We start from the raw sequence: 25,098 nt of genomic DNA on the forward strand, positions 1-25,098 counted from the left end.
GTGCACACACATACATGTGCACACAGACATACACACACACACAAACACACACAGATACACACACACATACACATACACAAACACAGATACCAGAAGTGAAGGTATGACACCAAATGGTAAAACACTGAGCTTCTATTCTTAGCTCATGGTCAGCACCCAGGTCCTGTGTTCAACCCCAAAACCTAGTCTTCCGGGGCCAAACTAGGAGAGGTCAAAGGTTTCAAAACTTGATGAACATTACCAGCCCTAAATGTCAGGGAGCATTGTGATATTACACATGTGCTTAGATTTAGCAAGCTTCCAGCAACCAAGGAAGCCACCGTTGCCAATAATGAATCACTTCATTAAGTTCAGCTCCCTTGTTTCCTGCCAAAAAGAACCTTGAAATAATTGTAGCAGGTTATTTCAACGCTGGAACATAGTATAACAAAGACACGATAAATGCAGGGAACTTGGCCTGACAAGGGAGGTGGCACAAATGAAGGCTTCCTGTCAAAACAGCACTGGGGAGATAGCTTGGGGTATAAAGAGGCCTTTTTCTCCTGGCCTTTATAGCCTGCCCACACTCCTCCTCAATAATTGGCCTGGATGGAGTTGTTTTTTACACAGCTGTACTGGAGTGAGGCCTTTTGTCTGCTTGTTCCAACAATGAGGCAGACTTCCTCTAGCACCCTGGGGTGTGCAGAAAACCTCAGGCTACACTGGGAACAGTTAAGGGAGCCCCAGAACATGCACTGTCTTGAAAGCACGGTCTGTGCTATGAAATCATTCTATTCAAAGCAAATATTCTAGCTGGGTGCCTTTCATCATAGGGACTCTGGCCCTTTACCGATAGAAATACATGCATACATACATGGGGAAACATGGAGTTACTTGTTTTTTATTTTACTTATTTTTTGGCAGGTGCAGAGGTTGTATTATGAGCCTAGGCACTGTCCCTGAGCTCTTTTTGCTCAAGGGTAGTGCTCTTTCCTTGAGCCACAGCCCCACTCATGATGAGTTTTTATTCCTTTGGTCTCTCAGAAATAAGAGAGCTGTGGACTTTCCTGTCCTGGCTGAATTCAAACTGGCATTCTCTACCTCCCAGACTCCTGATGAGCTAAGAATACAGGCAGGAACAAATGACACCTGGCTTTCTTTTCTTCTTGTTCTTTTTTCCTTTGTGAGAAACTGATATCTTCACAGTGTCATTCCAATGGTTTGCATTTTGAAGTAAACTGCCCAGGCCTGGGGTTCCAATGCCAGGACTGCCACCTACAAATGGAGGGAGATCCTGAGAAAGTCTTTCCTATTCATGTGAATGTTTAATGGAATGTTATAAAAGTAACAATTGAATTTGCAGTTAGTTCATGATTGTTTTATAGAAGGCCACACAAAAAGTATTGGATTATGTCTTCCATTTTATCTATTTTGTATAATTCTCCCAAGTAAAGAATATTGACTACTTTTACATTAATGCTTTAATAAATATTTATTTATCTATCTATATCTATATCCATATCTATATCTACACCTATATCTTTATCTATCAGCCACTACTATGGCTTGTTCCCAGGTCCTAAGAACTGGTTGGCAGCTCAGTTTGACAAAGGCTTTTGTACTACAACTGATCCTTTCATGAATTGGACATTGTGGGCTGTGAATTCAAATCCCAGCATGGCCAAAATTTTGTATGTGGAGTCAGAAGTCAATTTTTACACATTTTTTCCTTCTCTATGAAAGTCCTGGGTCTCAGTATGATGTATAAACCATATTCAAATAAATCAATGTTATAAGATGAAATAAATGTTATATATGTGATAATACTGAATAAAATAAAAAATATGGATCATAAATGTCATATGGAGTAAACCCATGTATGTAAATAGATCTCATATATGAATATTATTTTTTTCAGTGCTGGGGCTTGAATTCAGGCCCTGGAAACTGGGCTGAAATTCTTGTCTTCAATGACGGTGAGCTTCCTCTCCCACACAGTGCCACAGTTACCCAGACCCTGAGTTCAAATCCCAGGCCGACCAGAAAAATGGTGCAAATTCCAAGCCAGGGCCTTATTTTTTTTGGCCAGGCCTGGGGCTTGAACTCAGCTCGTGGTAACTCTTCCTCACCTTCAATAATCTTAGGCTGGGTTGCAGCCTCTGGACCCACAGTCTATCCTGAGATCCTAGGATCCAAATTCAAATCTTGGGACTGTTAAAAAAAAAAAAAAAGAAGTGCTGGGAAGGTAGCTCAGTAATAGAGTCCTTGCCTTGCATGCATAAGGCCATGGATTCAATTCCTCAGTATCACATAAGCAGAAACAACCCAGAAGTAGTGCTATGGCTCAAGTGGTAGAGTGATAGCCTTGAACTGAAGAGTTGAGGGACAGCACCGAGACTCAGAGTTCTGACCCCAAAACCAAGAAAAAAAAAAGAAGAAAAGAGAGGGGGAAAAAAAGGAGAAGGTTAAAACTCGGAAGTATCAGAGGCGGTTTTACATTTTTTTTCCTTTGCATGACAAGCAGGGCTCGGAAAGTGTACATGACCTTGCACTGCTGAATTTTGGTGGGCTATCTGGGAAGCCATAGCCCAAAGCAGAAACCTAGGCCTGGGGTGTGAATCCCAGGACTCCCACCTATGAATGGTAGTATATCCTAAGAAATGCATTCTGATATACATCCTTATGAATGGAATGTTGTAAAGTAACAATTACTTTAGTGTATGATTATATTATAAAATTATACACAGTAATTATACTATATTGAATAATTTTCAATTGATACTTTCTTATGTATTCAACCATAATACTTCAATACAGGAAGGAATAATTTATTGATAATTGTTAGTAATATAATATATATAATTAAATAATATACACACTTCTTAGTCTTGTTTCATACATATATACATATATATATACATATATACATACATATATATATACATACATATATATGTATATATGTTACAATCTACATATCTATTTCTACACTTGTCATTCCTGGAGCTCAGTGGTAGAATGCTCGCCTCGATGTATGAAGACCTGTGTTCAATTCCACATTATTACAGACACAGAAAACCCGGAAGTAGTGCTGTCAAGCAGTTGAGCACTGGCTTTGAGCATGAAAGCTTAGGGACTGTGTCTAGGCCCTTACTCAAGCCCCAATACTGGAACCAAAAACAAGGTAGAATGTAGAATGTTCTGCCTGCAATTATAGAAAGCCAGGATTTCAAATACCTCATCACAGAGCAAGCTGGGAGTCTGAAACTGACGGCTGTCATGTAACCTGACTTAGCCAGAGGTCAATAGTTGCAGCACAGCATCATGGAACCAGACACGGCTGGCTCACCCCTAGCTGCTCAGGGGGTGAGATCAGACACTGGAGGTTGAAAACTCAGCCCTGGCAGGAAGTCTCATAGACTCTGAGCTGTGCCTGAAAGTGGTAGAGATCTAGCCTTGAGGAAAAGATCTTAGGACAGTACCTCTAACCTATGAGTGAAATCCCTGAGGCTGATGACTCTCCCCCACAAAACATCCCTCTAAACCATTAGATGTGAACTAGTGCCGTTTGTGATGTGTATCTGAAAGAATGGTGATAGCGATTCTAATGACAGTTTGTGGGATATAGCTATGTGATGAGTCCTTCCTGGGGTGCTGGGTGTTGAGTATTTCTGGGTTGTCCATGGGGTACTGAGTGCTGAGTCCTTCACAGGGTGCTATGTGCTAAGTCCTTCACGAGTTGTATTCTTTCATCTGGTCCTTATAAGAGCTACAAAAGTAAGATGAATGTGCAGATGAGAAAGTTGAGTCTCAGATATGTCCGCAAGGCAGGGCCAAATTTACATATGTACTAAACTCTAGTGATTTGTCTCCTGCAGACAATTGTTTTGATTTAGGTTACTCCATCATGAACCTTGAACTCAGAGCATAGATGCTGACATTCTTCTTGGGCTCATGGCTAATGTTCTACCATGCTGAGTTAAGGACCCACTTGCAGCAAAGTGTCATGGCTTAGATGTCTTTAGCTGAGGTCATCATTCTGCCTGCTCAGGAAGCTGAGGATCTCATTTCAAAACTATCCAAGATCACGGTGCAAAGTCAGCCTTGGCAGGAAATTCCTTGAGATGGTTATATCCAATAAACCACCAGAAAGCCTGAAGGGTCATTGTAGCTCAAGTGGTAGTGTGCTAGACTGAGATGAAGAGCTCAGAGACAGCATCCAGGCCCATACTTCAACTCCTCCAACTTACAGGAAAAGAAAGAAAGAAACCTGAATTGGAGTACTGGGAATGTTTCTTAGGGGTAGACTGCTTTGTGTGTGTGAAACCCTGGGTTTGAATCCTCAGTACCACATCCCTACAAAAAAATCCTGAAGTGGCTGTGTGGTAAGAGTACTGTCCTTATACAGGAGAAACTCAGGTACAGTGGTTAGGTCCATAGTTCAATCACCAGGATGGTGTATGCGCGCGCGCGCGCACACACACACACACACACACACACACACACACACACACACACACACAAACGGAGGCACCGTTGCCAATAATGAATCATTTCATTCTGTTCAGCTCCCTAATTGTCTATGAGAAGGACTGCTGAATTAATGGTAGCAGTTTGTTTCAACACTGAAACATAGTCTAACAAAGACAGGATGAGTGTAGGGAACTTGGTCTGCCATGGCAGGTGGCACAAATGAAAGCTTCCAGTCAAAACAGAGCACAGGGGAGAGAGATTGCTTGGGGTTCAAAGAGGCCTTTTTCTCCTAACCTTAACAGCATGGGCACACACATCCTCACTAATTGGCTTGGATGAATTGTTTGTTACCCAGATGCACAGGAGTGAGGCTTATTGTCTGCCTGTTCCAACAATGAGGCAGATTTCCTCCAGCAGCCTGGGGTATGGAGACCCCCTCAGGTTAACTGGGAACAGTGTGGGGAGCCCCAGAACATGCACTGTCTTGAATGCACACTCTGTGCTAAGTAATCATTCTATTCAAAGCAAATTTCCTAGCTAGGTGCCATTCTTCATAGCAACTCTGGATCTTCACCAATTCAAATACATGCATATATACACAGACACATGGAGTTACTGGCTCTTTTTTGTGGCAGGACCTGAGGCTGGAACTGTGAGTCTAGACATTTTCCCTGATCTCCTTTTGCTCAAGGAAGCATTTTATTGTGTCTTAAACCATGATTACCCTAGGTTGGGATGCAGCTTTTACACCCACCCAGGGATACTAGGACCCGAGTTCAATTCCCAGCACTGGCAAAAATACAGCAAACCAACGAAAATTGATGATGAAAAACCAGGTAATTTTACACAACAGGTTTGCTTTTGTTTACTTAGCACTGTGACACTCCTGGGGCTCAATGACTTGGCTTGAAAATTGTATGTGACCTTGCATGGATGAAGGCTGGGGGGCTGTCAGTGAAGCATCAGTCCAACCCAGATACGTAGGCCCTGAGATCAATCCTCGGCCTGCCACCTACACATGGCTGAAGATCTTAGGAAACTTGTTCCTATCTATAGGAACACTAATAAAATGTTTGAAATGTGCTAACTGAATTAATAATTAGATAGTCATTCCAATATAAGATTGTATGCAATAAATATAGATCATTAATTAATTCTTTATTAAGTATCCTACCATGATTAATTAATGGAGGCATAATTTTAGACCAAATAATTGGTAGTAATAGAATATGTGAAAATAAGATATAGACATCACTCTTTATATAGGGTTATACAGTAGAATCTACATAAATGTCTGTCTCTCTCTGTATACCTTTGTAGATGCATATACATATGTTAGTACACACACACACATGCACACTCACACACACACAAACACACACACACACACACACACACACACACACACACACACACACACTGCAATCTAAACATCTATCTGTTTATATATTGGCCATTCCTTGTCTTGATCTCAGGTCCTCAAATGGGCCCACCAACTTCACTTGCATCAGACTGGTGTGCTAACATTTACCCTTTCATGAAGTGGGCCTGTCAGACCCTGAGTTCAAGGCACAGAACTGGCAAAAACTTAATCTTGTGGGAAAACCCAATTGTCCCACTGTTTTCCTTATCGATGAAAATCCTAGGCCTCAGGAATGATGTAGAATACATAAGCAAATCTATGTCTTATGTAATAGGATGCAAAAAATGTTATATGTGTAATCATACTTACTCAAATGCATAAGAAATAAATAAAACATAAAGCATACACTAATCACAACATACAGTAAACATTTGCATGTAAATATAAATCATGTTTTTAAAATGTATACAAATATTATTTTTGAATTCAGGCCCTAGGAACAGGCCTTTATTGTCTTCCAGGATGGTGATCTTCCCATCCCCCAGTGTGCTCCAGATTTCCCTCGACCCTGAGTTCCAATCCCAGGCCTGGCAGAAAAAAATGGCAAGAATTACAAGCCACGGATCCTCATAATATTTTAAATATTTTTAATGTATGTATGTATGTATGTATGTAAGTATGTATGTATATATGTATGCATGTATGCATGTTTGTATGGTTTTATTTATTTTGTCAAGCAGAGGGCTTGAACTCAGGTAGTGGCAATTCTACCTCAGCTTTGATCACTCTAGGCTGGGATGTAGCCACTGGACCCACAGCTGCTAATGGGATCAGGCCTTTCAGGGAAAACAATGCACAGAAAAAATGTGGCCTTTTTACGTTTTCTTCCTTTGCACGGTAACCCTCCTAGGTCTGAATGACACTGTTGCAAAGGGTACTTCACCTTGCATTGCTGAAGGTTGGCGGACTATTAGGGAAGCCATAGGCCCACGTGGCAACATAGGACCTGACCAACCAATGGCAGAAACTGGTTCCCATCCATAGGAATAACAATGGAATTTTGTCAATTTCACAGTTGAAAGAGTTAATCATGATGCTCCTATAAAATTAAAGAGTGTTTTCAGGAGTCTGATTGATTTTATTTAATATTTATGAAGCATTAAAAGAATGTTATTATTTACAGGAACACAATAATTTCAGGACACTGATTGATTTAATTAATAGTGTAACGATGAAAACAATAACATTAATTACATGGACACATAATACATACCCAAGAATTGGTAGGAATGTAGTCTTATAACAATAACATATAGACATCTCTGGCACTCTATAAAGATATATATTTATTAGTATACTGTCATCTGCATCTCAATCTGTTCATATTTTGTTAACTCCTGGGCTCGATCTCAGGTCCTGGGAACAGCCTGTCAGCTCAGTTTGCCCCAGGAAGGCGTGTTCACACTCAACCATTCATGAATTTGGCCCTGTAGGCCATGAGTTCAGATACCAGCACTCCCAATGAATCGTTGAGTAAGAAGCTGATGCTGACACGTTTTCCTTTTCTGTGAATGTCCTGGTGTCAGATATGAAGTGGAATACATATGCAGGCCTATATCCTATGTAATCAATGTAACCAATGTTCTATGTGTCATAATAATCAGTAAAATAAATGGTCAATACATAAATAAAACAAAAAAATACAATAACTACACTGAATGCAATATGGAGTCAACATATGTATATAAATATAAATATAAGTCATATATTTAAATTGTACATGAATAGGTGGGAATCGATTTCAGGCCTAAAGAACAGACTTGAATTTCTTGACTTCAAGGAGGCCAGATTCCCCTTCCTACACAGTACAACAGTGTTACCCAGACCACGAGTTCAAATCCCAGTCCTGGCAGAAAAATGGCACCTTTATAGTATGTGAGGCCCAATGTGTAACCAATGTTCTATGTGTCATAATAATCAGTAAAATAAATGGTCAATACATAAATAAAACAAAAAAATACAATAACTACACTGAATGCAATATGGAGTCAACGTATGTATATAAATATAAATCAAATATTTAAATTGTACATGAATAGTGGGGATCGATTTCAGGCCTAAGGAACAGACTTGAATTTCTTGACTTCAAGGAGGCCAGATTCCCCTTCCTACACAGTACAACAGTGTTAACCAGACCATGAATTCAAATACTTGTCCTGGCAGAAAAATGGCACCTTTATAGTATGTGAGGCCCAATTCTTAGGTATTTCATTATTCCTCCATTTTATGAATGTGATTGTTTAAATGCTTAATAAAGTATTAAATAAAATCGATTAGTGTCCTATAATTATGTATAATTTTATCCTAGAATCATTCAAGAACTGCCCATTCAATCATGACATACATCCCATCCCATTTGTATTCATATGGATATGAATGAGTGTCTTAGGATCTCCTGCCATTTGGAGGTGGCAGCCCCAGGATTCGAACTTTGGGTTCTAGCTCCCCCCGCTTAAACCCGAGAACAGGGAACTCACTGTTCTGTCCAAGAACATCAGCAAGACCAATGATTAGGCAGGCACCAGTGGCTATCAACATTCCTCCTTGACGTTTACAAGGCTGTGATGGGAGGATCATGGTCAAGATCACCCTGAGGAGGAAAGTCCTTGAGACCCTGTCCAATTTCAGTGCCAACAAAGCCAGAAGCCCTGTACCTCCAGTGGTAGAGGGCCAGCCTTGAGCAAAAGCAGCTCAGAGACTGTGCCCAGATCCTGAGTTCAAGGTTCGGGACTGGCAACAAACAGACATAAATAACAATCTGTGTAGCCATCCAGCTAAAGTGGTCTCCCTCTTGTCCCCAACTGAATGGGACAGAGTTCCCTGGGAAAAAGGCTGGGAGAGCCCCTGTCAACTTGACTCTGCCCATGCTGATTGCATCACAGGATTCTAGCCACACCCCCATTATTTCATGTTTCTTTGTGACCAATGGGATACAAGAATGGTGTCAACGCCCACATTCCATGATGCCTGGTAGCACCTAGATTCCCTCTTTTAGTACACCACTACCAGCAGTTAAGGAAGGTAGAGGTGGCTGAGTGGTGAGCAAGATACTCAAGGTAACTTTAGAGAATAGTAGGAAATTGACATGTCCCACCCTCCTCCCCCACTTCCTGTGGTACTGGATTTCAAATCTCAGCGGGCCTAAGGCCCTGACCTGGTCCCTGCCCCTGGTCCTCTGCTCTGGGTCCATGTGTCTGCCATGCCACAGCCATCCCTGCTTGCTCTACCTGGATCAGCTGCCAAAAGCGTCTCCCAGCAGCACAGGTGAGTGGCCGCCCCAACACCATTCCCAACTCGGGTCAGAAACCCCTCTGAGAGCACAATGACCCCCTGCTTGTTTCCTCTCCCTGGCTCTGAGGAGCCACCTTTCTGTCTTGTGCATTTCTGAGAAACAAACAATATATACTTAGGCTGGGCTGAGCTCAGGCGGTCCTCCTATCTGTGACATGTATGCTCCACCAGTCCTGGTCCTCTGTAGTTGGGATGGTAGACATGTAGAGCCATGCTTAGTCATCAGTTTGGATGGATATCACAAAATCTTAGGCCATGGCAGCCGATTCTTGACCACAGATAAAGCTCTGGGTAGGCCACAACCATTGGAACTCAGTCTCTTCACAGGACAGTTGTGAGGAAACAAGGGATTTATATATAGAGATCTCTGAAACATGGCTAGGCACAGAGGGAGTGGCCTTCAGGTAATGTTCTCGCCAATTCTGTGAGCATATGACAGGAAGATACCTGGAAAGGGTTCAGGTGGCCCCTGTTATGAATGGGGCAACCGGTGTGGGATTATGAAACAAAACATGGCTCTCTTTCATCATTACCCTATCCCCATGAGGAAGGGTATCCTTCACTGTGTTGAGTTTTGCAACTGGGGAAAACAAAGCATGGAGAAGCTGGGTGACCTACTTATGACCTCAAGTTCACAGGAAGCTAGGCCTGACTTCTCTACCACGCTCCCTAGTTAAATGGGTGCTGTTCAGTCCACTTTTTGTAGTGGGAAGTCCACTTCTTGCCAGTCATGGGGCTTGAACTCTAGGTCTGGGTGCTGTTCAGGAGCTCCTCAGCTCAAGACTATCACTCTACCACTTAAGCCCACAGCACCACTTTCAGATTTCTGGTGGATCTTTGGAGATTAGAGTCTCACAGACTTTCCTTCCTGGGCTGTCTATGAACCATGATCCTCATTTCTCAGACTCCTGTGTAGTTGGGATTAGAGTTCTGAGCCACCGGCACAGGGCTTAAGTGTACTTCTCACTTTCTTTCTCCCTCTCTCTCACATGAACTGGTTGAATGTATGCTGGAGGAGGTGGCCCATTGTCTCCATGTGGCTAGACCCCATGGTGGCCCTCTCATTCTGGAGATGGGCTGTGGGTCAGGAGCTGTCTCACTCAGCCTGTTGAAACAGCTCCATGAAATAAGCTCCTCTGTACCCTGGCTAGACCATGACGGTTATTCATTTCCATCCAGCTTTACTGGACTTCTCATATTGAATTGTTTTCTACATCATTTTCTAGCACCTGGCCAAAATTATGATACATAGTTACAGAATCAAAATGTCATGCTTTCTTAAGAAATTCATTTAAGATTCTGGGAATGTGGTTTCATGGTACGGTGATTGCCTAGCATGCATGAAACCCTGGGTTCAATTCCCTAGTACCACATAAACAGAAAAACACTGGAATTGGTGCTGTGCCTGAAGTGGTAGAGTGCTAGCCTTGAGAAAAAAAAACAAGCTCAGCAATAATTCCCTAGCCCTGAGTTTAAGCCCCTGGACTGGCAATAAAAAAAAGTATTCAAATATTTTTTCATTCATGTGACTGTTTCTAATATATTTATAAGATGATTTCTTTGTTGCTTTGTATGTCCCCCACACACACGTTATAACCCCTGCTTTCACTGTATTTAATGTTGGTATAATTTGTGGAGGGGAATGGAAAAAAAACACAAATCGTTTAAATAGGGATACAGGTGGACCCATTGTAATAATGAGAAGTACAAGTCGTTATGTGGAAAAACGAACTTTACAATTTTGGAGGGGGGTGCAGTAGAGATGGGAGGGATGGTAAGGGATAGGAAGGGGAAACAAAGGAGGAGCCAACAATACTTGATAAGAAATGTACTCATTATCTTGCACACATGTAATTGTAACTCCTCTGTACAGTATTTTCACAATTAAAAAAAACCATTTAATTAGCAAATGCAAAATAAAGAAACCATACTTTGAACATATAATTGCTCCTTCCATACTGACACCTGACAATAGTCCCTTATTCATGTACTTTACTTATAATAGCATACTCTGTTGATAAAAAAGTTTTGATCATTAGGTCAAAGCAACTGATGCCAGGATTTTGTGTGGTCACTGCTAATCACAGAGAGAAGGGTAGTCTAAGTGACATTTGGAAATCTTTTTGGTCAATCATGGTACCAAAAACGCAGAGGCTAATTAACAGTTGTGACAGAATAGAAGGAATAACTCGATGGAAGGAATAAATGATAGTAATTAAGGTGTACCAGAAACTGTTCTTGAGAACCATTTTTGGTTATTGAAGAACTAGTTATCAACTAAGCTTATTCCTCATTGCATTTAGCAGTCTAAATGACTTAGGCTAGTTCTTAATATCTGTGTGATAAATGTATCTCCTTCTGTGCTGTCCTTTCCTACTCAATCTCCTTTGCTTTCTAAAAATCTCAGTCTTTCTATTTTTCTCTATGAACATTTCCTGATACTAAATACACCTATACAGATGGCAGAGGATGTTAATGTAAGGGTCTCATGAGTCATTAATGTAACAACATGGAAAAGGAGGACATATTTATTGCTATCTCAATTTTTCTGAAAAGCTGCAATGTCATCATTTGGTTCAAATTTCCATACTTTGTCTACATAGTGTCATTAAGTGCACATAAATGCAAATATGAGCCAGGTGCTGATGGTTCACGCCTGTAATGCTAGCTACTCAGGAGATTGAGACTAGAGGATTGTGGTTGAAAACCAGCCTGGTCAGGAAAGTCAATGAGACCTTTTTCTTCAATTAACCACCAGAATCCCAGAAGTGGTGCTGGAGCTAAAGTGGTAGAGTGCTCAACTTGAGTTGAAGAGCTGAGGAATAATGCCCAGGATCAGAATTCAATCCCCACGACCAACAAAAAAAGTGAAATGTGACTTTAAGTTTCCACAAAAGGAACGACAAGTTCAATAATCTTTCCAAGCAGAAAAAATAATTCCAAAATGATTCAGTGTACCTATTTTTGCTGAATTATTTAAGTTATGGCTTTTTTGCTGGACATAATCTCTTCTTTTAAAAATTGTCAAATATTAGCTTTACAATAAACTTCATCTAATATTTCTTATTTCAAAAGAGAAGTCTATACAGTTGATATCACATAGCTTTCTTACTAGCTTAGTTTAAAGTCAACCCAGGCAGGAGAGTCTGTCAAACTCTTATCTCTAATTCAACACCCGAAATCCAGAAGTGGAGTTTTGGCTCAACAGTAGAGTATTGGCTTTGGGGGCAGGTGGGCAGGAAAGGCAACTGTTCAAGAACAGGGTCCAGCCTCTGGGTTCAAGCCCCACAACCAGCACAAACTAAACAAACAAGCAAACAATAGCAACAGAGATATTTCTTTGGGACCCTCCTTAAAAGAATACTCTTTTAAAAGAAGGGGCTCCTTTTGTTGATCATTCTCACTGGATTCTGCGTTTTGGAATCCTTATTGCTAAGGAGAACTCAGGACCATACTAAGTAATTGATAACTGACTCCTGCAACAAAAGGATCATCACAGGAACGAAATATCCACGCATAAGGCATTTTAAAATTTTCATGTCTTTGTTTCTTTGCAGGAGAACACTTTTAAAACAATGTTATTTCTTTTTGTTCTATGCTGGCCTTCAAATAACACATTATTTCTTTTTGTAATATTCAACTAAAAGTTTACAGAAAAGTTTAATATGAGTAAATAACACACTCGAAAAAGTCAGGGACAGAGTTTCCTTCAAGCCTTGGGATTGTTTTCTTGTACAGTAAAAAGGAAAGCACATATTAACTTGAACTTTGTCATTCCTCTATGTTCCATTCCTCTCCTGGGATCAGTTTCCACATCCAGTAACCGTTACTTCCAGTAACAACCAATGGTGCTGCTTGAGGTATAATGAACAGGATTCATCGTAGGGTACAATTGGATTCAACATACTTGTCAATAAATGTAACACACAACATCAGCAGAAGCAGGGACAAGAACCACATGATCTTTATATGGATTTTGAAATCTTTTAATAAGCTCCAATACTCCTTTATGATTAAAAGGTCTGAGAAGCTAGGAATGCATGCAACTTTCCTCAATATTATACAGATTATGCATATGACAAAGAATGTACCTAACAGTGGACACATGAAGACATTAAAATCTGGAATGAATTCTAGACTAAAACTCTTCTACACAGCTCTTTAAAAACCACTTGACCCACAACTATTTTTCTAATAACACAATTGCTAATACCAGAAAAGTCTTATTAATTTTTCTAGCATCTGTTTCTTGAAGATTTGTGATAAGCTGGGCTTCTCAATAAATTCTAAAGCAGAAATGTTTGTCTTGGAGTCTGTGGATGCTTTAAACCTGTGTTTTAATTCACAATGTTACATTAAATAATTTAAGGGTTTTGTATCATTTCAAACATTTGTGGTGTAAACATGTATTCTGTAAAGTGCCATAGTCTTTTTATGTGTAGTGTATTTAAATATATATTATATAAAATACATGCACAGATTTGTGTGAAAGATGTGCAATAACAAAGGTGTATGTATGTATGTATATATATATATATATATATATATATATATATATATATATATATATATATATATATATAATTTGGAAACTGGACAGGAGTCGAAATGGGGTGTTTCTGTTTTGGCAGTGGAGAATCACACATTTTTTTACCTGCATGGCCTCATCATTAGCGTTAAACAATTTTAATGCTACACAAATCTTATGTGAAGAAATGACTGCTATGAACTCATTTTCTCTTAGGTCTAAAATAAAAGAATCACTCTACGTGAGTGAAGCCAGACCCAGTTAATGCTCATCTTTCATGTGAAATGTGAAGCTCCCATGTTGCCTTTTTCTGTTGGTGTGACAACTAGTAATTAGTACATTCTCACTAAGGAGCTATTTCTTAACATAGACCAGGTTAATGCTACACCACTGTTTAAAGGGCTAATCTCACACCTTCTTAGCCATGAGTCTGGCTTACAATGGAGTTCTCTGTGCAATAACTTTTGGCCACTGGAAATCCCTGGCCTCCAGTTGTGTTTGGATACCAATGATTCCATTGGCCCCAAGAGTTGAAGGGATGACTGGGATTTCGACTGAGACTGTGGTGAAACTCCGCCCAAGGCTGAGGGGGTCAAGAAGTGCTTTGGAAGGACTTGGCACCATTTGAAATTCAGTAGCCATTGGAGCCAAATATAAAATTGTATTTACAACTGACAGACTCAATTTGAGCCTTCAAATTTGTGGTTATTCTATTGTAAAGTAATATGTTGTTTATCTATCATTTATTAGATTTTTATGTATATGTATTTTCACAATGTGCTCCTCAGTTTGATTTAAACCAGATTTTGCAAACTCAAAAAATAATAAAATAAAATCTGGAATGAAACAAGGATGTCCACTCTCTCTACTACTCTTCCATATAGTAGTGGACATTCTAGCAAGAGCTATAGGCAAGAGAAAAACATAACGGGGATCCAAATAAGGAAGAAGTAAAATGATCCCTTTGTACAGATGAAATGATCCTGTATTTAGAGACCATATACCTACCTTCCTCAAGTTAGTAAAGGTGTTGCTAACCTTTAGCAATGTAGCAAGGGTATAAAACCCACAAGAATCAGTAGTCTTTCTTTGTTACCAACAATGGGAACATCCAGGTTGAAATCCAAAAAACAATCTCATATGTATTAGCCTCAAAATCAACTCAAATCTAAACAAAACAAAACAACAACAACAACAAAACTAGGAATTAATTTAACCAAAAATGTAAGGACCTCTACTGTGAAAATTTAAAAACTTAAAAAGGGAAATTGAAGGACATTCAAGGAAATGAAAAATCTTTCAATGCTTTCACAAATAACATTGTGAAAACTGCACTACTGCCCCCAAACAATTGACAATGCACTACCCATCAAAATCCCAACAATATTCTTCAATGCAGTAGAGAAAGCAATCCAAATTTAATATGAAATTAGAGAATTACAGATGAAAAATTAGGCTTAAAAATGAACTCATGGGCCTACAGTCATCTTACACACACACACACACACACACACACACACACACACACACACACACACACACACACACACACACACACACACACACACACACACTGGAATTCTATTCACCCATTAGAAAGGATGACTTTTCACCAGTTTTAAGGAAAATGAAAGGCTTGGGAAAATTATGGTAAGAGAAAGGAATGCAGATGCAGAAAAATAGAGGTTTCATTGATTCATTCATTTATAGTAGCTAGAAGGTGCCTACAAATCTACAAGTAAACAAGACAGATTCTACCCCTTCCCAGTTAGAATGGCCATTATCAAGAAAACTAATAATAGCAAATGCTGTCGTGGGTGTAACCAATTGGGAACCTCCCTGGGCTGGCTTTGAACCATGATCCTCAGATCTCAACCTCCTGAGTAGTAAGGATTACAAGCGTGAGCCACCAGCACCCGTCTCCAATTGGGAATTCTATTACACTGTTGGTGGGAAGTTAAACTTCTTCCACTCCTCTGGAATACAGTATGGAGTTTCCTCAAAAGACTAAACATAGTTCTCTCTTATGACTCCGTAATTCCCCTCATGGGCAGTAATCCAATAAATAAACAAGCTCACATTAACGCTACAAACATAACCATGTTCAGGGCCCGGGCCCAGAGTTCAAGGACTGGAAAAAATGTTACCATTGCTGGTATTTGATCCCGAAAATATGAACTTTTTGACATAAGATAACAAACCATTCTATTTGCAGTAGCTAGGACAGGATTTAAATGTTGTGGGTGATAAAATGGCTTCTTTGTTGAATGTTAGGAAAAGATGTAGGCAGTCCAACAAAAGGGAGATTTTTTTTGGTCTTGGTCGAGGGGCTTTAAGTCTGGGCTTGTGTACTGTCTCTGAGCTCTTCAACTCAATTGGACATAAGAGTCTCAGGGATTTTCCTGCCAGGCTGGCTTTGAAAAGCAGTCCTCAGTTCTCAGCTTCCTAAGTAGCTAGGATTACAGCTGTGAGCCTCTGGCACCAGGCTAAAAATGGGGGATTTTTAAAAAAGAAAATCCCCCTCTTCATCTATGTCTAAAGCTCAGATATCACTATTAGAACACTTCACCCTCAACTCATTTCATCAGACATTTTTAAATTTTCTCTTTTCCTTCATGTGGGAATACTGCAGTAAATATCAACTCAGCTGTGGGAATGGATCAATTGTATGGTATTTGCTAGCACATAAATCAGAAACTGTTACATCAAAACAAATGAAACCCTCATTTGGAATATTTTTTCTCTTTTTATTACAAATCTGTGCTTGATTCCTTCCTAATGTGATATTGGACCTCGTAATTGAGTGATGATGTTTTCTTTCTCTTCAGCAATTGGCCTTCTCCTACATGTGGTCAAATGTTTAAGAATACAAAGATTTCCATTAATAATTCATTAAGCTGACCTCTAAGAGAATGCACATATCTGGAATTTGGTCTGCTGTCTTGTTCTTATATGCACAGGCTTTCTAAGATTTATTTACTGTACAAGGAATTGTATTTTCCAATCTTCATGTGACCAATATTAGTCTCTCTGATCAGTCTTTTGACCCTCTCTCTGAAGTCTTATTTCAGTCTGCCTCATTAAAATATATTAGTTATCAGATAAATGACTCTCAGCTTCCGTATTTTGTCTGACTTCATGTAGGCTGTGATAGTTGCCCTGAGTTGCTGTTCCTACTGGAGTTTTGTTTTGTTTTGTTTTTAGAGGCCTAGGATTACTATTCATGGTAGTAGCTTCTCTGGACCCCTTTGATCCCCAGACCTAGAGTCAATGGGATTTTTTCCTAAAGATACAAAGAATAGCTGAATAAATTCCTATTTTAATTGTCTCAAAATGAGGCAATCCGGCATCCTTGCAAAGCCATGGATAATCCAATGTAACCACTTAAAAAATGGTCTATCAAGATGGCTTTTCAAGGTTGACTGTGAAAAATGTTCATTTTCAAGTCACCAACATAAAACAGATCACATTCCTTGGAGCAGACTTTTGGAAGGAAGGTACCCCATCCTTCCTTCTCTTATGATAGACCAAACCATATATTCTACAGTTGTGGTCAGCCTTGAGCACATTTTCCTTATAATATTCTGTAGGGTAAAAGAGGACCAACTATCAAAATAAAGGTGAAAATACTTATCTACTACACACTGATTTATCTTTTTTATATCTGTTGTTATTTTCATTACTTCAAACATATGGATAATTTAAACTTGGGATTAAACAAGTGGCAAAATATTGATAGAATAAACATTCAGTTTACCTTCATATATCCAATATAATACACTTAACCCTTTATGGAAAATTAAATCCAACTATAGAAACAATGGCAGGGATATAAAATAATCCTCAACTCAGAAATTCAGTCTCTCTATAAATATTTATTTGGTAGAAAACAATAAAATTTAATTAATGAATGTGACTTTTAACTATCATCAGAAACACTCCTCATATACATAATTGTTTATAATTTTATAGATGTCACCTTGGCAAGAATTTAACATGCATGTAGAAATCAAAGTTCCACAATTTAAGCTAGATGAGAGGAGCCAAACTCTGATGTACTGTGTGGTGTGAATATTAACACAGTGCTGAACCCTTCCACCTAATACGATGTCATGTGCAATAATTTATTATTTCATGTTAAGATGAGAGCGAAGTGTAGAAAACACTTTGAATTATTACATTAATTCACAGAAATGAAACAATAATGATGTTATTCGTTTAAATTCTAATGCTTCTCAATTTTACAATTCATGCTATATATTATTAAACATAGTTTCACTTTCTTTTCTATAGCTACTGAAATTAAAATTATATATTAAACATTCAATATTAAGAAATCAATTAGAAGTAACCTAATTTTAAAATGATATACTATTAAACTGTGATTTGAAGTATAGTTCCAACAAGTTATGAGGTTAAGAAAACATTACTAGAATTATTAGTAATATTTTATAACTTACCAGCTTGTTATTTGTTTACTAATTGTGTCATTTTTTATTCTTGGTCCAAGTCATTTCTTCACCTTAATTGTTTAGTTTTCTATTTTATCTCTATTGGTTTACTGATTGTACATTTTGTTTTCCCTTTTTAGTAACTGACATGAGGCTGAAAATCTGCATGGTAGTTTATTACTTCCTAAGTTAAAGTCAAATTACTGCTGTCCATAGCTGTTTTACTCTTCTTTGTATAGTACAGTATTTCCCCACTCACATCTCCTGTATTGCTGCTTGCTATCATGTATTTTATGTTTTATATTTAAATTTTATTGTCAAGTTAATGTACAGAGGGGTTATAGTTACATAAGTAAGTTAATGAATTCATTTCTTTTATAACTTGTTATCCGTTCCCCCATTTTTCTCCCTCTTCCATCCCAATGCCCCCCCCAAGATTATTTCCAACGTATTGTCTTGTGAGTATCACTGTTGCATAAGTTCCCCCTTTTGTCATTTGTCTCACCATTTTGCTTTTTCCCTTTCCCTTAACTAGTTCGGATCAACATAGTTACAATATCCAGGGTATCAAAATCAAATACAGTTACTCCAGATGATAAACGATAGGTGTGGAAAACACAAAAGGATAAAAAGAAATCACATATTACATTTAGAACAACAAGAAATAAAATATCTTGGAGATCATTTCCCTTGGAATCACAATACACCCTCATATGTACATAGCTATTGAGCTATTCTTCTCATCTACTACGATTATCCTTGATGTACACAATAATGCTCCCCTATTACACAGTAATTCCGCTTCTTGGCATTTACCCAAGTGATCACAAACCAGATCACACTAAAGCTACCAGAACAATTATGTTTATCACAGTATTATTTATCATAGCTAGGATAAGGAATCAACCCAGATGCTCCTCAGTAGATCAATGGATCAAGAGAATGTCACACACACACACACACACACACACACACACACACACACACACACACACACACACACACACACACACACACACACACATGGAATACTATGCTTCCATCAGAAAGAATGATACCACCTCATTTGTAGTGATATGGAAGATCTTGGGAAAAAATCATATTAAGTTCTGTAAGCCAGACTTAAAGAAACCTAGGTCCTATGGTTTCCCTTATTTGGAATTAATAGTTTACATCTAGGATAATCTCATGTATTTAAATTTGACATTTTGTTCTATGTTGAGCATACAACATTATTGCTACCTTGTTTGTTATTTCTGCAAACAGGCAGGTATATTTAAAGAATTACGTTCATGTCATCCATTACTGAAGGAAGAACATCTAAAAGAGCAGCCCCTACTAGGAAGAACAACTACTCATTTAGCTTCATTCCTATCTTAGGCCAGTGTTGTCCTCTGTATCCTCATGTTGTACATTAAAATTGTATACTTGGTCATCCTGTATATTTACTATCTTCTACATTGTGACCTAAATGCCCCAGCAATTCCAGTTTGCTTTACTTTAAATAAAAATTTCTCTCATAATTATTGAGGTTGGTGTGTGTGTGTGTGTGTGTGTGTGTAGTTTTATAAATATCAGAAGACAACATTTTTCTTCATTTAGAATACATCTTTCAGGTCATTGTAAGTTATGCCTAATTGGAGAAATCTCTTGCTATTTTAAAGATGAAACAGAAAAATATATTTGTGCATGCACCACAGTTGCCTTATTAGTCTGTTGTTGAACACTTAACTGCTATTTATATCTGGGTGGCTGTTGTGAACAATGTGAATAACAAATAACTACAGATATATTTTCGAGTTACCCAGAGAGAAATAATCAAATGATTGTTGTGTCAGATGGTATTTCAACTTTGCATTTCTTTAGAAAACTGCAAATTACTTTCTAAAATGAGAATACTAACCTGTATTTTGACCAAGAGTGTAGAAAATTTCCTTTTCTCACACTCTCACCAACATTATTACATTTTGAGTTTTTTAAGGGCAGGTTTTTACAATGTGCAGAACCCCAGACTGGCCTTAGACCCAAATCCTCTTACTCCAAACTGCTAAATGCTTGGAATTGCAAGCCTTTTCACTATACCTGGTTCCTTTGATTTTTTTGATAAGAGTTATTATAGTTATGAAGTAGTATCCTAGTAATTTTCAATTGCATTTCTATAATGACTTCTGTTCACAAAGCATTAACCTAGCATAGAAGTGGTATTAAACACAACTTTGTAAACAAACTGGTGCTTTTCAGGACTTTTTGGAAAATGTGTCTATTATGAACTTTTGTCCATTTTTAATCATTTCTTGTTAATCTCATCTTTAATCTCTCTATACAAAATCAATACTTAATTCAATATAGTAGAAAGAAAAAAATTAAGCAACTCCTAACATTTTTTAATTTTCAATAATATTATATTGTTTAAATCATTTTTTGTTTACACTTAAGACTATATAAATAAATTTAGACCTTTTACAAGGCTATATGTATTTTATTTATTTTTCGTTCCTGGCTCTTTCCATGCCTGCGTGTCTAATTTTTCTAGGTTTCTTTCAGTCTCATGTAGTTCAGATTTCAAACTGAAGTATAAATGGAAAGAAGCACATAAACAATAGAGTTCCTCTCATCTGATGATGCCTCTACAAGAATGATGAAAGAGTTCAATCTTCTAAGGACCTTTGATTGGCTATCAAATAGAGAATTCATTCCTCTCGGTCTTCCCTATTTTTGCAATTTAACTTAAATGATGTAAAACACAATATACTACTCAGAGACTTTTACGTTTTCATCAGTTTTGCACATTTTCATATGGACTTCACCTCAGTCTACAACATTCCGTCATTATTCTGCCCCTGATGTTTTTATACTGTCAAGACATAATAAAACCAGTTTGATTTACAGCATGAGAAGTTATCCACCTGGCTGACTTTGAAGCAGAGCATGGTCAATAGAGAACATGCCTTCTGGTTTCTCATTACATGTAATGGCTTTTGTAATACTGATTGCATACTATTTAGTATTTAAAAAAAAACGGCTGGCTAGTTTGTGACCATTTGTTTAAATACCCCAAAGTGGTATTGTTGGATCATAGAGGAGCTCTACGTGGAGTCTTTGGAGGAAACTCCATACTACTTTCCAAAGCTGTTGAACAAGTTTACACTCCCAACAATAATGCATTAAGGTTCCATTCTGTCCAAATCCCCACCAACATCTGTTGTTTTTAGAGTTCATGATTATAGCCATTCTAACTTGGGTGATATGGTATCTCAATGTTGTTTTGATTTGCATTTCTTTTATGGCTAGAGAGGTTGAGCATTTCTTCATGTGTCTATTGGCCATACTTTTATCCTCTTAAGAAAATTTTCTCTTTAAGTCTTTAGCTCACTTATTTATTGGGCATTGTTTCTTTGAGGATTTGTCATTGGGGAATTTAATTTTTTTGGGTTCCAGGTATATTTTAGATATGAGACCCTTGTCCATTACCAGGACAACTATGTTTATTGAAGCATTATTTATCATGGCTAAAATATGAAACAAACCCAGATGTCCCTCACTAGATGAAAGGATTAAGAAAATGTGATGTATATATATACATATATATGATATATATGATATATATATGTGATAGATATATGATATATATGATATATATGTATGATATATATATGATATATATGTATGATATATATGATATATATATGATATATATGATATATATATATATATATATACACAATGGAATTCTATGCCTCCATCAGAAAGAATGACATTGCCCCATTTGTTAGGAAATGGAAAGACCTAGAAAAAATTATAATAAGTGAATTAAGTCAGGCCCCAAAAAACATAGGTAATAGGTCCCATGGTTCTCTTATTTGCAAAAACTAGTATATGTCTGAGACAAGCAGAAAATGTCAGATAAGTTGATGTTAGCTGAAATGAACCCCAAGATAAGGATTCAATTGTTTTTTTTTCTTTATTGCAATTGTTTCAAATATTTATAAGATGATTTCTTTGTTGATTTGTATGTCCATCCCCCATGGTATAACCCATGCTTTCACTGTATTTGTTGTTGGTATAACTTGTGGAGGGGAAGGGAAAAAACAAATCATTTAAATAGGGATGCAGGTGGACTCATTGTAATAATGAGATGTACAAGTCCTTACGTCGAAAAATAAACTTTACATCTTTGGTGGGGGGGAGAGATTGTGGGATGGGGAGTGTGGGGGGAGATGGGAAGCGATGGGAACAAGAAGCAAAGAAGGAGGCAACAATGATTGATAAGAAATATACTCATTATCTTGCCCCTGTAGTTGTAATTGTTATTCCTAGAAGTTTATGTTAAGTATTTCACAAGTTTTTTTCTCTTAATTCTTAAGAAAGCATTTGCTATAATTCTAATATTAGTACCATTTTAGTGTTAGAAAATATTGTAATTAAAGACACTAAATGCATGGCCCAAAGACACACAGTGGGGAAGGAAATGATTCAAAATTTCAAAAAGTAAGCTATAAAAAAGTAGATAAAATCCTCTACATTCCCTTACTCTCTCAACTCAATATTCATGCTGTCCAAGAAATAATAGCATAGCAATTATTGCCCACGGTAATTGTTTTCTGTCACATTTTGTCTTCAACACAGTGTTGGTGATATTGGGTTTTCATGCTCAGAGCTGAGCTCATAAATTGAGGTCTAAAGAGAGACAAATTTCTTCTGTTCCACAGTTCCAGTATATATTTTAAAAAAGTACTAAAGGGCTGGGAAGGTGGCTCAGTGGTAGAGCGCTTGCCTTGCATGTATGAGGCCCTGGGTTCGATTCCTCAGCACCACATAAGCAAGAAAGATAAAAAGGCGGAAGTGGCACTGTGACTCACGTGGTAGAGCACTAGCGTTGAGCTGAAGAGCTAAGGGACAGTGCCCAGGCCCAGAGTTCAGGCCCCACGACTGGACCCCCCAAAAAAATAAAAAAAAAAAAGGTACTAAAACTAGCCGGTAGCTGGTGGCTCCCACCTATAATCCTGGCTACAGAGGAAGCTGAGATCTGAGGAATGCGCTTCAAAGCAAGCCCAGGCTGGAAAGACTGTGAGACTCTTATCTCCAATAAACTACTAGGAAAACAGAAGTGGCACTGTTGCTCAAGGGGTAGAGCACTCACCTTCAGCTGAAAGATGCAGGGAGAGCGCCCAAGCCCAGAGTTCATGCCGAATGACCAATTAAAAAAAAAAGATTAAAACGTTTAAATACCATCACTTACTGTCTTTTAAGAATCCAAAAATGAAATAAATTCACATATAATCACTCCAAAATGCTTTAAAAGCGGGAGATGATAAACAAGCCTCCATGAAGTAAATTTTCGTCTACTTTTTAAATTATTCTGAAAACCTTGTGCTGGTTGGTCACACCTGTAATCCTGTCTACTCGGGTATCTGCTCAGGAACCTGAGATCTGTGGATAACCGTTGGAAGCCAATCAGGACAAAAAAATATTCGTGAGATTATTTAAAAAAAATTACAATGGGATTCTATGCCTCCATCAGAAAGAATGACATTGCCCCATTTGTTAGGAAATGGAAAGGCTTGGAAAAAATTATATTAAGTGAAGTAAGCCAAGCCCAAAGAAACATAGGTCCCATGGTTTCCCTTATTTGCAATATCTAGTATATGTATGAGTCAAGCAGAAAAGGTCAGATAATGTGATGTTAGGAAAATGAACCCTTACATATGTATTTAAATGTTTTTTTCTTTCATGAAATTTTTTCTAACGCATTTATAAAATTATTTCTTTGTTGCTTTGTATATCCCTCCCCCACAGTATAACCCCTGCTTTCACTATATTTGATGTCGGTATAATTTGTGGAGTAGAAGGGGAACAACAAGTCGTTTAAGGATACAGGTGGACACGTTGCAACAATGAGAAGTACAAGTTGTCATGTCGAAAACGAACTTTACAACTTTGGTGTGGGGGGGAGGCTGGGGTAGGGGGTGTGGGGGGAGCCTGGGAAGGAATGTGAAGGGTAAACAAAGGAGGAGGCTACAATGCTTGATAAGAAATGTACTCATTATCTTGCCCATGTAATTGTAACCCCTCTGTACAGTATGTTCACAATAAAAAAAATAATAAAAATATTAAAAAAATTAATGAACTAGCAAAGAGCCAAGAATGGAGATGTAGCTTATATAGTAGCTCATCCATCTAGAGAGGAATGGCCTAGCGGGACCTTGATGCACTGAATTCGAACTCTGAGAACGAAAATGAGCAGGCACGCACACACACATACACAAACACATTTATTCAAAATATCTGCATATCAGTGCTTTTCATTAATTTCTTTGTTAACGATATTATATGGGTAAAATAGGAGAAATATTCTCTTCCATCCCATAACATTTTTATATTTTTATTGTAAAAGTACTGTACAGAGTGGTTACAGTTACATGAAAAAGTAATAGTTCATTTCCTATCAAGCATTGTTACCTCCTCCTTTGTTTTCCCCCGCCATCCCTTCCCACCCACCTCCACAAGTACAGTCCCGTCCCCCACCCTCCTAAATTGTAAAGTTCGTTTTTCAACATACTATCTTGTGCGTCACATTATTGCAATGGGTCATACTGTATCCTTATTTAACCATTTTGTTTTTTCCCTTTCCATCCCCAAATTAGAGAAGTGTATATACAAGATGGAGGTGCACCAACATCAGATACAGTGAAAACAGGGGTTTAACTGTGGGGGATGCACATATAAAAATCACATTGTACATTATAAATATATTAGAAACCACAGGAAGAATTAAAAAACCACTAGTGTCCTTATCATGGGGTTCATTTACCTTAACATCATCTTATCTAGTCATATGCACATGCTTTTTCCTTTTTTTTTAATTGTAAAAATACCATACAGAGGAGTTACAATTACATGGAAAATGTAATGAGTACATTTCTTATCAAGCATTGTTGCCTACTCCTTTTTTT

General features: G+C 38.0%; 1 long non-coding RNA gene across 1 annotated transcript in view; it reads left to right on the forward strand.

Moving 5' to 3' along the window:
- Window positions 1–8,857: 8,857 nt before the first annotated feature.
- Window positions 8,858–25,098, forward strand: part of LOC138821684 (uncharacterized) — a 38,242-nt gene continuing 22,001 nt past the window's right edge. The window contains exon 1 of the long non-coding RNA XR_011370189.1: window positions 8,858–9,139. This is a non-coding gene — a long non-coding RNA (uncharacterized lncRNA). The remainder of the gene's footprint in view (window positions 9,140–25,098) is intronic.

This window comes from Dipodomys merriami, unplaced genomic scaffold (assembly GCF_024711535.1).
Source record: "Dipodomys merriami isolate MVZ:Mamm:240054 unplaced genomic scaffold, mDipMer1.0.p SCAF_93, whole genome shotgun sequence".
Classification (NCBI taxonomy): Eukaryota; Metazoa; Chordata; class Mammalia; order Rodentia; family Heteromyidae; genus Dipodomys; species Dipodomys merriami.